At 41.3% G+C, this 13,794-nt stretch overlaps 1 pseudogene; it reads right to left on the reverse strand.

Moving 5' to 3' along the window:
- Positions 1-321: 321 nt before the first annotated feature.
- LOC105725240 (spermatogenesis-associated protein 31D1-like) overlaps positions 322-13,794 on the reverse strand; it is a 42,707-nt pseudogene continuing 29,234 nt past the window's right edge.

The raw sequence follows: 13,794 nt of genomic DNA on the forward strand, positions 1-13,794 counted from the left end.
ATGATGACAGGGAGCTACCCTTTTCCTGGGAACTTTCTTCTTCCTCACATGTTATGCTTAGTTTCCTAAACCTCTGAAAAAAGGTCTTCAACCATTTTTTGAAAATGCTTTCAGGAGGAGGCTGTGTTACCAAGGTTGGAGAAGATTTTCTCCCAAGCACCTCCCCTGATGTCTTCTTTTGAACAGGATGGCTCTTTCTCCTGGGTTGGGGTGTTCCCAACCCTGCATCCCCTCCACCAACGTCTCCTCCTTTGGGTCTCAGAGGGCTCACTCTCTTTGTAGCTGGTGGGAAATTCTTAACTTGGCAAATCTGTAAGATGCTTAGGGACCGTGGGCTCCTGCTGCTGTTCCACATGGATGGATCCTTCTGTCCTCCACATGGACATGTAGCTCCTGGGATGTTGCCATGTTCCCACTGGAGATGCCCTGGGCATGAGTCAGTAAGCCCTTGGAAGTCAAGTTATCTAAGGCAAGGGGCATGTCAGTGAAATGTGTTTGAGCTTGGCTATGCTCCCCCCTGGGCCAACTTTAACTCACTAAACATCTGATGTTTAAGGGATGATGATTTAGGATCTTGGGAAACTGATATTTTTGGTGAGAAATTTTCAGTTTCAAGAGAAGTGCTTATTTTCCCCTTTGTCACTGAGGATCTTCCTAACTTGCTGGTTGTCAAGTTGTTCCTAGTTTGTGATTGAAGAAAACTGAGCTCATCTTCCTTGAACATTTCCTTAGGCCCATTGGTGACAGGAAAGGTCTTTCTACTGCTCTGAAGCCTTTCTACATTATTACCGAAACTCTCTTTTTCATCCATTGACTCACCACCAGCCCTGGCTTGCATTATGGGCAGCTCTGGGCTGGTCCTACTGGCTACTACATTCTGTTTCTGACTGACTTCATCTGTGATGCTGTGTGTGCGGGGCAGAAAATTCTGTCTGCCATTGTCAGGTGTCTGGACAGTTTCTGTAAGCTCATTATCATATCAGATAATTCTCTTCTCAGGGTTTCCTGCCGTTCTTTGTCAACAGGTGAGATGACCAGGTGTGGATGATCCAGGATGTAGAATAAGCTTATTGTTTCTATCTTTTTTCCTTGAAAATCTGTAGTGCTTCCTCTAAGGGGATTGGAGGCACCATCTTTTGAATCCGTCTCTGTAAGGTCGTGTTCAGTATGAGAAACAGGGTCAGGATGATCCAAAATGGGGATGGAGCTTGTTGTTCCCAACTTTTCTTCTTGAAGAGTGCTTTGTCCAAGAGACTTGGAGACCCCATTTTGGAATCTTCCTGAGGAATGAAGGTGGCTGAGGAGGGGAGGTCAATATGGGAATAGGAACTGGAAAGGTCCTTTTGTGATTTATAGATTTCTATGGATTCAAGGACCTTGCTGGGAAGACCCCACAGCATCCTCATATGGAAAGATTTAATATGGGCTTCCAACATCTTTTGTTTGTTGGAACCAAGGAAGGACATCTCCTGGGATATATCAACGCAGTAGTCCTCACACACCAATGCTGCCAAATTTCGATGGTTTGTTTGGCTATGGGATTTCTCAGGAAGAGACATTGTCTGCTTGACTGAATGCCATGAACTATGCACACTCGACTCTTACTGATTTCCTCAGATTTCTTGCTCAAATGTACTGTCAGGGCATTTGCAAGTTGTTTCTGACCTAGGCTCACCCCTAAATCATTCCCTGGCAGATGCATCATATGACCTTCTAGTTCACTCTCAGAGTTAGAACTCAGATCATCTAATGAAGATGTCTCTGGTTCATGCAACAGATGATCTTTCGGGCCATTCTCCTGGCTGTATCCCTGATACTTCCCCGCATTCTCCAGGGCAAGCATATTTGAGCTCTTCTCATAGAAGCTTCTTGGTTTGCTTGATCCAAAATTCTTTAGATTATTATTGCTCTGACGCTTTACCAAAGAGCTGTGTAAGGGTTCATGATTTTTCTTGGATTCAGGTTATCTCTGAAATTTTGCTGTGAGGACACAGCATTGACAGAGACTCATGGATTCTGCAGGGCAGTCCCCATCTGTGCTGGACAAGCCTCCTTTGAAGGTGGTGCTCTTGTTTCTTCCTTAGCTCACAGCTGAATGAAAAACCACCAGGAATGATGGAGACGGGGACATAAGACTTAAAGGACTGGCTGACTAATGCAAGATTGGGAGCTGGAGGATGAAAGTCTTCCTGGGATTTTTGAACCAGAAAGGGTAAACCCCACACACTTTTCTGTTCTTTCTGTAACATGTTCCACTCCAGATTGTTAATTTCAGATGGGATAAGAGACTGTGCCTCATACTGGGGTCTATGAAAACACACTGCACAGGTCTTTATCTGGAATAGGGGACAAGGCAATAGGGCTGGGAATAGAGATTGATGTTGAGCCTGATTCATCTGATTAAAAAGGGGGACTGAAACGGAGCCAGGACAGGAGATTCCCGGACAAAAAAAAAAAAAAAAGCACCATGAATCTCAGCACTGCTGTTTCAGCCAGCACAGTGGGTCATGTCACAGGAAAGCACACAGATCCAGCGCCTTTTCAGCAGGCGAGAGAGTTGACCGTTCAACTAAAAGAAAAAAAAAAGGCTCTGAGGCAGGGAGCCAGGTGATCAGGCTTGGCTGATCCCACCCCCACAGGAAAAAAAAAAAAAAAAAAAACAGCAATTGGAAATGCTCTGGGTTGAGAGCTTCACAGCAAGCACAGCTGAACCTGGGATGGTCCAGCTCTGTGAGGGAGGGGTGTCCACCATTACCGAGGCACTCCACCACTACAGGGGCAATCCGCCATTGCTGAGGCAGCCTGCTGTTGCTGAGGCAACCTGCCATTATGGAGAGAGTCTGTCATTACAGAGGCAGGCCACCATTGCTGAGGCAGTTCTAACTACACCCATATAAACAGGACTACAGGGAAGTTCACATGGCAGCTGGGCGGAGCCCACAGCAGCTCAGCAAAGCCTCTGCAGGCAGACAGTGACTAGCCTGACTCCTTGCTGTGCAGGGAAGCCCTGAAAAAAAGGCAGCAGCATAACAGAAATTCCTAAATAAAGCCCTAGGAGGTTGATCTGAGATGGCCAATTAGGAGCAGCTCAGGATTGCAGCTCCCAGTGAAAGCACAGAGGGTGAGTGGACGCTGCATTTCCAGATGGATTTTTATTGCCCACAGACCAGGAGATTCCCAGGTGGAGGAGCCCCATGGATCACCAGCGTGGCTGTTTTGGCCGGCACGGCTGTTTTGCCTGCACCCCAGCATGGCAGTTCCCGGTGCAGAGTAAACGGGACTGGGCCCCCTCTGTTAGCCAGCAAGGGGTGCTCCAAGAAGCTCCAGGAAGGCAGAGTCACTCATTCATCTGATTGAGAAAGAGGAGACTGAAACAGGGAGCCAGGCCAGGAGATTCCTGGGCAAAAAAGCACCATGAATCTCAATGCCGCTGTTTCAGCCAGGGCAGTGGGTCACCGCACAGGACATCACACAGATCCTATAGTCTCCTTGAACAGGAGACTATAACACCTGGAAGAGAGCCGACCGTTCAACCAAAAAAAAAAAAAGAAGGCTCTGAGGCAGGGAGCCAGGTGATCAGGCTTGGTTGGTCCCACCCCCCCCAAAAAAAAAAAAAAAAAAAAAAAAACAGCAATTGGAAACACTCTGGGTTGAGAGTTTCACAGCAAGCACGGCTGAACCTGGGACGGTCCAGCTCTGTGGGGGAGGGGCATCTGCCATTACCGAGGCACTCCACCACTACGGAGGCAATCTGCCATTGCTGAGGCAGCCTGCCATTGCCGAGGCAACCCGCCATTGCAGAGAGAATCCGTCATTACAGAGGTGGGCCACCATTGCCGAAGCAGTTCTAACTACACCCATATAAACAGGACTGCAGGGAAGTTCACACGGCAGCTGGGCAGAGCCCACAGCAGCTCAGTGAAGCATCTGCAGGCAGGCAGTGACTAAGCTGCCTCCTTGCTGGGCAGAGCAGCCCTGAAAAAAAAAAGAAAAGCAGCAGCACAGTGGAAACCCATAAATAAAGCCCTAAGTCCCCAGGAAAGAACACCTGGGGGAAAAAAGCGGGGGTTTATGGGTTTTGCTGCAGCAGACTTAAACGTACCTGCCCAGCAGCTCTGAATGAACAACAGAGCTCACAGTTCAGCACTTGAGCTACTATAAAGGACAGACCATCTCCTCAAGCAGCTCCCTGACCCCCATATATCCAAAGAGTCACCTCATAAAGGAGAGCTCAGACTGACATTTGGTGGGTATCCTTCTGGGACAAAGCAGAAGAAGCTGGTAGCAACCCTTACTGTTCTGCAGCAGCTGCACATGATCCCCAGGCAAGCAGGGCCTGGAGTGGACCTCAGCAGTCCTACAGCAAGAGGCCTGACTGTTAGAAGGAAAACTAAGAGACAGAAATAACTTCATCATCAACAAACAGGACGTCCACTCAGAGACCCAATCAGAAAGTCAGCAACTACAAAGACGACAGGTGGATAAATCCACAAAGATGGGAAGAAACCAGTATAAAAAGGATGAAAACACCCGAAACCAGAACACCTCTCTTCCTACAAGGGATCACAACTCCTCACCAGCAAGGGAACAAGACTGGATGGAGAACAAGTGTGATGAAATGACAGAATCAGCCTTCAGAAGGTGGGTAATAAGAAACTTCTCTGAGCTAAAACAACATGTTCTAACCCAATGCAAAGAAACTAAGAACTTGAAAAAAGATTTGACGAAATGCTAACGAGAATGGACAACTTAGAGAGGAATATGAGTGAATTGATGGAGCTGAAAAACACAACACAAGAACTTCGTGAAGCATGCACAAGTTTCAACAGCTGAATTGACCAAGCAGAAGAAAGGATATCAGAGGTTGAAGATCAACTCAATGAAATAAAATGAGAAGGCAAGATTAGAGAAAACAGGGTAAAAAGGAATGAACAAAGTCAACAAGAAATATGGGACTATGTGAAAAGACCTAATCTATGTTTGATAGGTGTACCTGAATGTGACTAAGAGAATGAATCCAAGCTGGAAAATACTCTTCAGGATATTATCCAAGAAAACTTCCCCAACCTAGCAAGGCAGGCCAATATTCAAGTACAGGAAATACAGAGAACACCACAAAGATATTCCTCAAGAAGAGCAACCCCAAGGCACATAATCGTCAGATTCACCAGGGTTGAAATGAAGGAGAAAATGCTAAGGGCAGCCAGAGAGAAAGGTCGGGTTACCCATAAAGGGAAGCCCATCAGACTCACAGCAGATCTCTCAGCAGAAACCCTACAGGCCAGAAGAGAGTGAGGGCCAATATTCAGCATCCTTAAAGAAAAGAACTTTCAACCCAGAATTTCATATCCAGCCAAACTAAGCTTCATAAGTGAAGGAAAAATAAAATCCTTTGCGAACAAGAAAGTACTCAGAGATTTCATCACCACCAGGCCTGCCTTACAAGAGATCCTGAAAGAGGCACTACATATAGAGAGGAACAATCAGTACCAGCCACTCCAAAAACATACCAAATTGTAAAGAGGATCAACACAATGAAGAATCTGCATCAACTGATGGGCAAAACAGCCAGCTAGCATCACAATGTCAGGATCAAATTCACACATAACAATATTAACCCTAAATGTAAATGGAGTTAGATGTTGGAAAGAGTCAGGCCTTATCTGCATTTCTGTCTAGGTCCTAGATTCCACACCTAGTACATAATCTCTTATTTAATAAGGTTTTTGCCAAAAGTAAAAGTTGTTAAGAGTTGGCATTGTAATTTGTAATTGAGAGTACTGAGAAAATAGGTTAAAATGCAAGGTGTGTAAGGAGAATGAAATGTGTTATTTCTATGCAATTATACGAAGGTATGAGAATGTAAATTTTTGCCTAGGTTAGAGGGTTAAAGGATTGTTTTAAATTAAATAATGCTGGCCGGGTGCAGTGGCTCACACCTGTAAGCCCAGCACTTTGGGAGGCTGAGGTGGGTGGATCACGAGGTCAAGAGATCAAGACCATCCTGGCCAACATGGTGAAACCCCATCTCTACTGAAAATACAAAAATTAGCTGGGCGTGGTGGTGCGTGCCTGTAGTCCCAGCTACTTGGGAGGCTGAGGCAGGAGAATTGCTTGAAACCCAGGAGGCAGAGATTGCAGTGAGCTGAGATTGCACCACTGCACTACAGCCTGGTGCCTGGCAACAGAGCAAGACTGTCTCAAAAAAAAAAAAAAAAAAAAAAAAAATTAAATAATGCTAAAGATTTGAACAAGTTATGGAAGATTTATAAAAAATTGATTGTAAGAGATTCTATGTGTAAACAAATTGGCTGAAGTTAAAATGGCGTTATTCAGTTTTTTTCCCATAAATTGGACATTGGAATGGAAACACAACAGAATTTTCTTAGAACATTGTGCTGCTCTGAGATAAAAAAAATTGTAAAGGATTTTAAAAGACTTATAAAAATCGTACTTTTTGGTCAAACTTTATTTAAAACTGAATAGATTTTTTAAATTATTAAAAACTAGCTTTGACATTAAAAATACACTAATAGAAACATAAAATTTGGGTTTTCTCTTTTAAAAGGAATTTTTATGTAATATTAAAAGATAATGAAAGATTTTTGCTTACCTTTTAAATAAACTACAAAAGAAAAAGAGGGGGAAAGGAAAGAAAGGAGACAGAGTCAGTTGGCTTCATGCTATCTTCATTGGTTCTTGTTTGGGAAGCTGAGTCTCCTCTCTATCAGAATGATGTTTTTTCTTTTATAAAAGTTTTGAGTTAACACCGCATGTTCCCACTCATAGGTGGGTGTTGAAAAATGGGAACACATGGACACAGGGAGGGGAGCACTACACACTGGGGTCTGTTGGGGGGAAATAGGGGAGGGACAGCGGGGAGTGGGAGGTTGGGGAGGGATAGCATGGGGAGAAATGCCACATATAGGTGAAGGGGAGGAAGGCAGCAAATCACACTGCCACATATGCACCTATGTAACAATCTTGCATGTTCTTCACATGTACCCCAAAACCTAAAATGCAAAAAAAAAAAAAAGTTTTGAGTTATTTTGGCTAAATGAATGACTTATGGTAACCTAAGATTCTATTTTGTCATATCCAATGTTTTAAATCTTTGGTATTTAACAAACCTTTCAAAATCAAGTTCTAGATTATCATGCTAAATCAGCCAATACTAAAATTTTGTAAATGTACAATTTGAATGAACTCCATGGTCTAAGTCAAATTATCTATGATAACCCATTAGTTATCAGTGCTGTGCACCTTAATTGGAGAAACAACTGATATTCAAGAGGACATTGTCCAGTGTTAAGCATGAACTCATGGAGAACCAGGATAGCCACCTTGTCCTTCTTGAGTCCTTAAAGCTTTAGTTATTAAAGGCTCTGCATTCCATGACTCATCAGGGAAGAGATAAAATAATTCAAATTGAATATATTGATGTGGTGACTTATAAATTGCAGAAATAGCTTATAACCAATGTTTGGTTCCATATTCTTGGGAAGACAATCAAAGCTTCAGATACATCTGGCTACCTGATGGACTATATAAACATTTATAAGGAGATTTCATTCAATTGTCATTTTCAGTGCATGTTTTCTGGTTGTATAAAAGCTTTCCCATGCAAGAGGGCTGATGTTATAACAGTAGGTTATTATGCTACAGTTTACTTTCATCAGGTAAAGAAAGCTTTTTTATGATTCACTGAGGACAATCCCTTCACAATCTAGAACCTGAAGATTGGATCGTCTGAGAACATCAGAGAAAAACTGTCCTTGCCATCCACACCACAGCAAAACTGGAGCCTTGACCTTGGGTTTATAATCTTACAACTGAGAAGGGTCCCTCCACACTCCTGGAACTGTACATCCATTGGAACCCGTAAGGTAAAACTAACCAGGAAAGTTTCTCTCCAGAAGAAGATGGCATCCTTGATGTGAACAGCTTTTCCCATATCATGGATCAAGACTTCTACAATCATGAGACCCTTATCTTTGAATATTGTTTCTGTGTTTATGCCTCTGCGAACAATAGAAAAGAAAAGGAGGACTGTTATGTGTACTTACAAGGTATATTTTTATTTGTGAAGGATTTTTGCAGCCAGCCTTATACATGAATAACCTTATACTTTAATAGATAAAAGATAAAGGCCCAATGTAGATGGGAAACTTTAGTGGTTCATACATTGCTTTATAATCAGTCAAAATGCCTCTTAACACAAAGAATGGATTAAAGAGAACATTGCCAATCCCAGGCCTTCACTCTTCTAGAAGGTTATCATTTGTTAGGTCCTTTTTCCATGATTAAGAATAAAATAGGCAATAACTAGAAATATCTCCCTCATCATAGGCTCTACAACAAATTCTACTTTAAAGGCCATCATTACACAACAGACTTTAAGTTCTCTCATGAAAATTATGCTAAGTAATAGAATTGGCTAAATGGAAAAGTACCTCTACAGCTGCTGACATTTGTGGCCTATGGAGAAACACATCAAATGTATATTTTAAAAATTCAGTTGTAGGGGATAAATGAAAAATTTACTTCATCATGTGAGTAGACTTTTTAGCTGATTCTTTATTTAATTTTATGTGGTTTGATTTATGGGGGCCCTGGGTAAGGAGCATACTCCAAACTCTTGGTATTATCCTTCCAATAGTCATAACAGTCTCCCTGGTAAGCTGTAGTCTCTCAAAGGTTTTAAATGTTTGCATGCAGTCATCTCTAGAACATCAAATGATCTCTCTTCAACTGGAATGGCAAAAACTGAAAAAAATACGTGACTACAAAGACACCATAACCTATGAATGACATGCTGAGACCAGACACCCTAAATGATGGTACCTGAGAGTGCCACTGTGGCCCTAAATTTTGGTCATATTCTCACCTAAGTGAGAACCTGGCCAAAAAGGGGGATTTTTTTTTTTAACAAAATTATGGGAGGCCATTATTTTGGACTAAGCTCATGCCCTTGGCCCTAACAAACCAAACCAAACTAAAATGAAGTTACTCATGCTAAATGTGACAGAATCAAACTAAAATATATATTTATCCTATAACAGACCAGGTTTTGCTTTTCTCCTATAAACAGGATGCTCCAGCATAAGGAGGTACCCTCTACTCAGTCCTTACTCTCTCCTTGCAAAACCCACTATTCTACTCTTTCCCCGTGAGTTTCAAAAGCATGTAAATCCATTTATAATAGTGATAGTAACATCAATGACTAAGGTTATGGTCAATCTCTCAAAACTGAGAAAATGATCAAAAGGGGGAATTGCAAAAGCAAACTAAATATGGCCTGAGAAGAACTCTGCACTTCTATATTTGAATCCTCATAGATGAACTGTAACCTAGCTTAACAGTCAGACAAAATTGAAAACCTGCCTCAATAGTATGTACCTGTAACAACAGCTGAGTGTTGGCCAATCCCAGCAGCCATACTTCCACCACTCATAGACTGCTGAATGTTCAAACTACATATAAATAAGGTAAATGCCAAGCTGTAACCAATCTCACTGTTTCGGTACCTCACTTCCAATTCCTGTACTTCGCTTTAACTTTCTTGTCTATAAATTTGTTCTGGCCATGAGGCACCCCTGGAGTCTGTGAATCTGCTGTGATCGTGGAGGCTGTCCGATTCATGGATCATTCATTGCTCAATTAAACTCCTTTAAATTTAATTTGGCTGAAGTTTTTCTTTTATCAAAGTAGAGAGTTCATCTGGGTCAAGCTTGAAGACTGCAACCTGGGAACACAGATGCAAGTCACCCTAAATATACACTCTAATTAGCAGCAGTTACAAGTGGGATTTTAAAGTCAAAAAAGGGGACAAGGAGTGGGCTGATACAAAGTTGTTATCAGGAATTCTCATTGGATTACAGAAGTGACATTGATTAGTGTTTGACTGTACATTGTTAAGCTATAGGGTGTGGGTTGTGGTGTCAGGTGTGGGGTTATTGGGTTAATGTGTAGCTACATGTGGCAATAGCATGCAGTTTCAAGAGATGAATACACAGCTCAAGGAGGAAGTAGGGCCATGATGGGGTCTCATTTTCCTGTCTCTCTAGGTCTGATAATGTAAGAGGACTCACAGTCCTCAGATGAAAGTTCTTTTCTTTACAAACACAACCACACACCCAATCAATCAGTATTTTTAAATCCAGAATCAATTATTTCCTCCTTTCATTTCAATCTCATATTTGTCATTTTGACCCCACATTTTCTAACTCTACCTTAAATACAGACACTACCAGTCCTTTACATCAATTTTGTAAAAAGTATGTGACTCCCTTAAACCAAGGATTGGTTACAATGCGCTAAGCTATTATGATCTAAGAGATCAAAATAGATGCCCCTTTATCAACTAAGGCAGACCCTAGGGTTAAGGAAACAAAGTTACTATGGGTCAGGGCCTGGGTGGCATGGCAAATTTCTACCTTTCTATAACTCAGCTCCCTCTAACCATACCAGCTATCAGCTCTGGTTAGACAGAGGACCGGCCTCACAAACATTCCTTTCTGATAAACTATTAATATTACAGATTGCCAGTTTCTGCCAGCTTATAGAGGCTGCACACAAACCACCTTTGTGTCCTATAGTTCACCTTTTGATGTAAAGAGCAAAATTCTACCTCATTTTAGTGCTAAAACCTCACTCCAAACTGAATAAGGGATGTATGTTACATATGTTTGGCTCCCACATATATGTATAACTTTTCACCAAAACTTATTGAATATAAGTATGAATATAAAACCCAACCTGTCCTTCCCCTATTCCAACAGAGAACACCTTCAGTCCACACTGATGCTTTCCCTTCCTGGCTTACAAACTGAGAAAAACAATGAGGCTCTCCTTTCTACCATTTAGCCACCCTGGTGGTCTTTTGGATGATACTATTGATCTCCTTAGTACTTGGTAGTAGAGGGAGACCTAGGTATGTCAAAGCCTTAGGGCAGAATCTAGTCTTAAGTAACCTCACCTAATTACACTGTGGCCATGTAAATATGATCTTTTCCTGAGTGTTTTGGCAACAACAACAAAAAAAAAATGAGACCATCTGCTCTATATTCTATATAATCACCCCTGCAAATGTCCAAATACCAACTACCTGTCATACTTCATTCGGGCTCCTCTCATCAGGTTTAAATAATCCCAGTATCCCCCACCCCTGACCCATCTTCCTACATGTTCTTTTCTAAAGTCTTTATCATGACAGCTGTCCTCTGAACTGTCTCTTAATTGCTGATGTCTTTCCTAAACTATGAAGCCCTTTGTTTGACACCTATGGGCCACCGCTGTTACTTGATCTTTTTTGAAGGGGTAAGACAGCCTTCAAGTCAGGCCAGGTCTCCTTTCAATTATTCAAGAGTAGGTAACCTGCCTTGAGGATAAAATCTGCCAGGAGATACCACTTCCTCCTCTCTTTGATATACAGCCTCAGCCAAGTTTTCATTTAATAAATATTTACCACTGGAAACTAGGAAACACAAGCATCTGTAAGCCACAGGCTCTGCCCTTGACCTCATGATGCAGTTGCAGCCATTAGTTCTACACAGCTCAAAAACTATACAAATGTAGAGGAGAGGTTCCCCCGCCCCCAGCATTTACAATTGCCAAGCCATCTCTGGGACAGATCAGATACTGTGGGTCAACTCCTCAGACACATCATGCCCTTTATCAAAATATTCCTGCATGTCGGTCTACTCTCTCCAATTTTCTGATATGAATAATTCTTTGAGAAGATGGTCAAAGAAGAGCTTCTCTCTTTTAAAATGTCATTCATTGGCTAGTTATTTTTACAAACATATGTGTGCCTACAGTTGAAACCTTCAAGAAATGTCAGTAAAAAGGCTTTCCCCAAATGCTAATAAGATTCCCTTTCTGAACCTGGTTGAAGTAAGTGCCTTCAAAATTTAAAGAAACAAGAGACTAGAGATATATTTATTTTCTTTTTTTGTACCACCAACAGTGAATTCCATTGACACTGAGTGGCAATGCTTCACAGCACTTATCCTTTCTGCACTAGCACCAACTATAAACAATAAATTTGCCCACTTTATAAAGAATTCTACTTCCAGCCATCTCAGTGCATTTTCACAGCCTATGAGGTTAGCAGGTCAGGTATTGTGCTTTTTTTTTTTTTTTTAATTTGTTTTTACTGTAACAGGCACTTAGATCTTTCTCTGATAATGGTGCCTATTTTATTAATGAATGAAACGAAAGCTCAGAGAGGGTAAGTGACTTCTCTAAATCAGACAGTAAGTATTAGAGCTCTAATGAATGAATTCCCTACATTCTCAATGCTCCTACTTTAAAAAATATTAATATGTAATTTCTTAAAATTAAAAGTATGCCCTAATCCTTAAATTAAAGCAGTTGTACAGCTAAGAATATTCACTTTGTCCATTAAATGCTGAGACATCTGGGAAGTAATGAAAAGCTATTTTTGGTACTCTATCACCTCTTAGGTAACTTTTCCTTTCCACTCTTAGCATCAGTGTCTTTGTAGGGTATTTTTTTTTCCTATCCCCTTCTTAAAACTTGATTTCAAGAACCATATGACATATGACTCCCAGTAATTTATAAAATAAAAATTTAAAATGTCATCCCTCCCAGGAAAACGTTTCATGCATTCTACATATACCTAACTCCAAGCCTTGAAATAAGCTCTTATCAAAGCATTTTAGGCAGCCTTTGGGAGCTGGCAGAGGTGGCTTCTAGTAGAGCAGGACTATCTCAACACTACCCCGTGACATCTTCCCAGTTTACCTACATCACCACCCAGAAGTCTGTTCTTGGATTTCACACTACACTTGATTATATTGTCTCCTAGTAGGAGTCTTTTCCAAAAGATCTACTAAAGTAATACACTACCATTTGAGGATGCTCAGTATAGATGGCAATAAAGTCATATTTTGTCTAAGCTTGTTGCTCTCTAGGATTTTTGTAGTACAATCATATTTGAATCTCTATGAAAGAAGAGCATTGGGGTCTAAAAGCCCTTTTCATCAAGTCTCTGGGTAACTCACTCTGCCTTCCTGCCAACATTCTCAAACATAGCCCTTGAAATCAGCAACAGTGATGATGTGTAATAATTAACATTTAAGAGTGATGAACACCTTATATTTTTGAGGTTCTATTCTTAGTAAGTCAGAAAAGGGTGTGGAAAGGAGAAATGCAATCCACGCAGAGAACATGAACAAATCTGCAATATCTACAAAAGTTCATGTCTGGTCAAACTAAAGCATAAGATATATGTCTAAGAATAAGACTAGCAAAAAATTAGGCTGAAAAAGTAAAAGGGGATCCAATTGTGAAAGACTTTGAATGACAATTTAAGAAGCTTGACCTTTGTACTGAGGGCAGTGGGAAGCCAGCTTTTTCTTAACTCTAAGAACAGCACACTCAGCTCTGTGTTTTGGAAAGATGACTGGCAAACAGAAGCTGGTGAGAGTTCATGGGGAAATAGACAAAACAATTACTGTATCACATAAGACTCTTTCTCCTGCCAATGATCTAAAACCAGATGAATTCTAGTTTATGCAAAAATGTTAACTTACGGGTTTGTATTTCACCACAATACAGGAGTATATCCAGCTTCTCATTTATCCTCCCTTGGATCTGCCTTCTCAGTATTCACTCATTCTTAGGCTATGTCTCTAGTAGCCAAAGATGGCATCCAGACAGGAGAAAGGAGAATCTACTGTCATGGCATTCACAAGTACAGTCTACTCAAAGAGTGATCTGTGGTCCAGTCCCTGCCCACACATTTTGTGACTGTGTGTGACAAGGTGA

Source organism: Aotus nancymaae, unplaced genomic scaffold (assembly GCF_030222135.1).
Source record: "Aotus nancymaae isolate 86718 unplaced genomic scaffold, 86718_ANA_hifiasm-v0.15.2.pri h1tg000041l, whole genome shotgun sequence".
Taxonomy (NCBI): Eukaryota; Metazoa; Chordata; class Mammalia; order Primates; family Aotidae; genus Aotus; species Aotus nancymaae.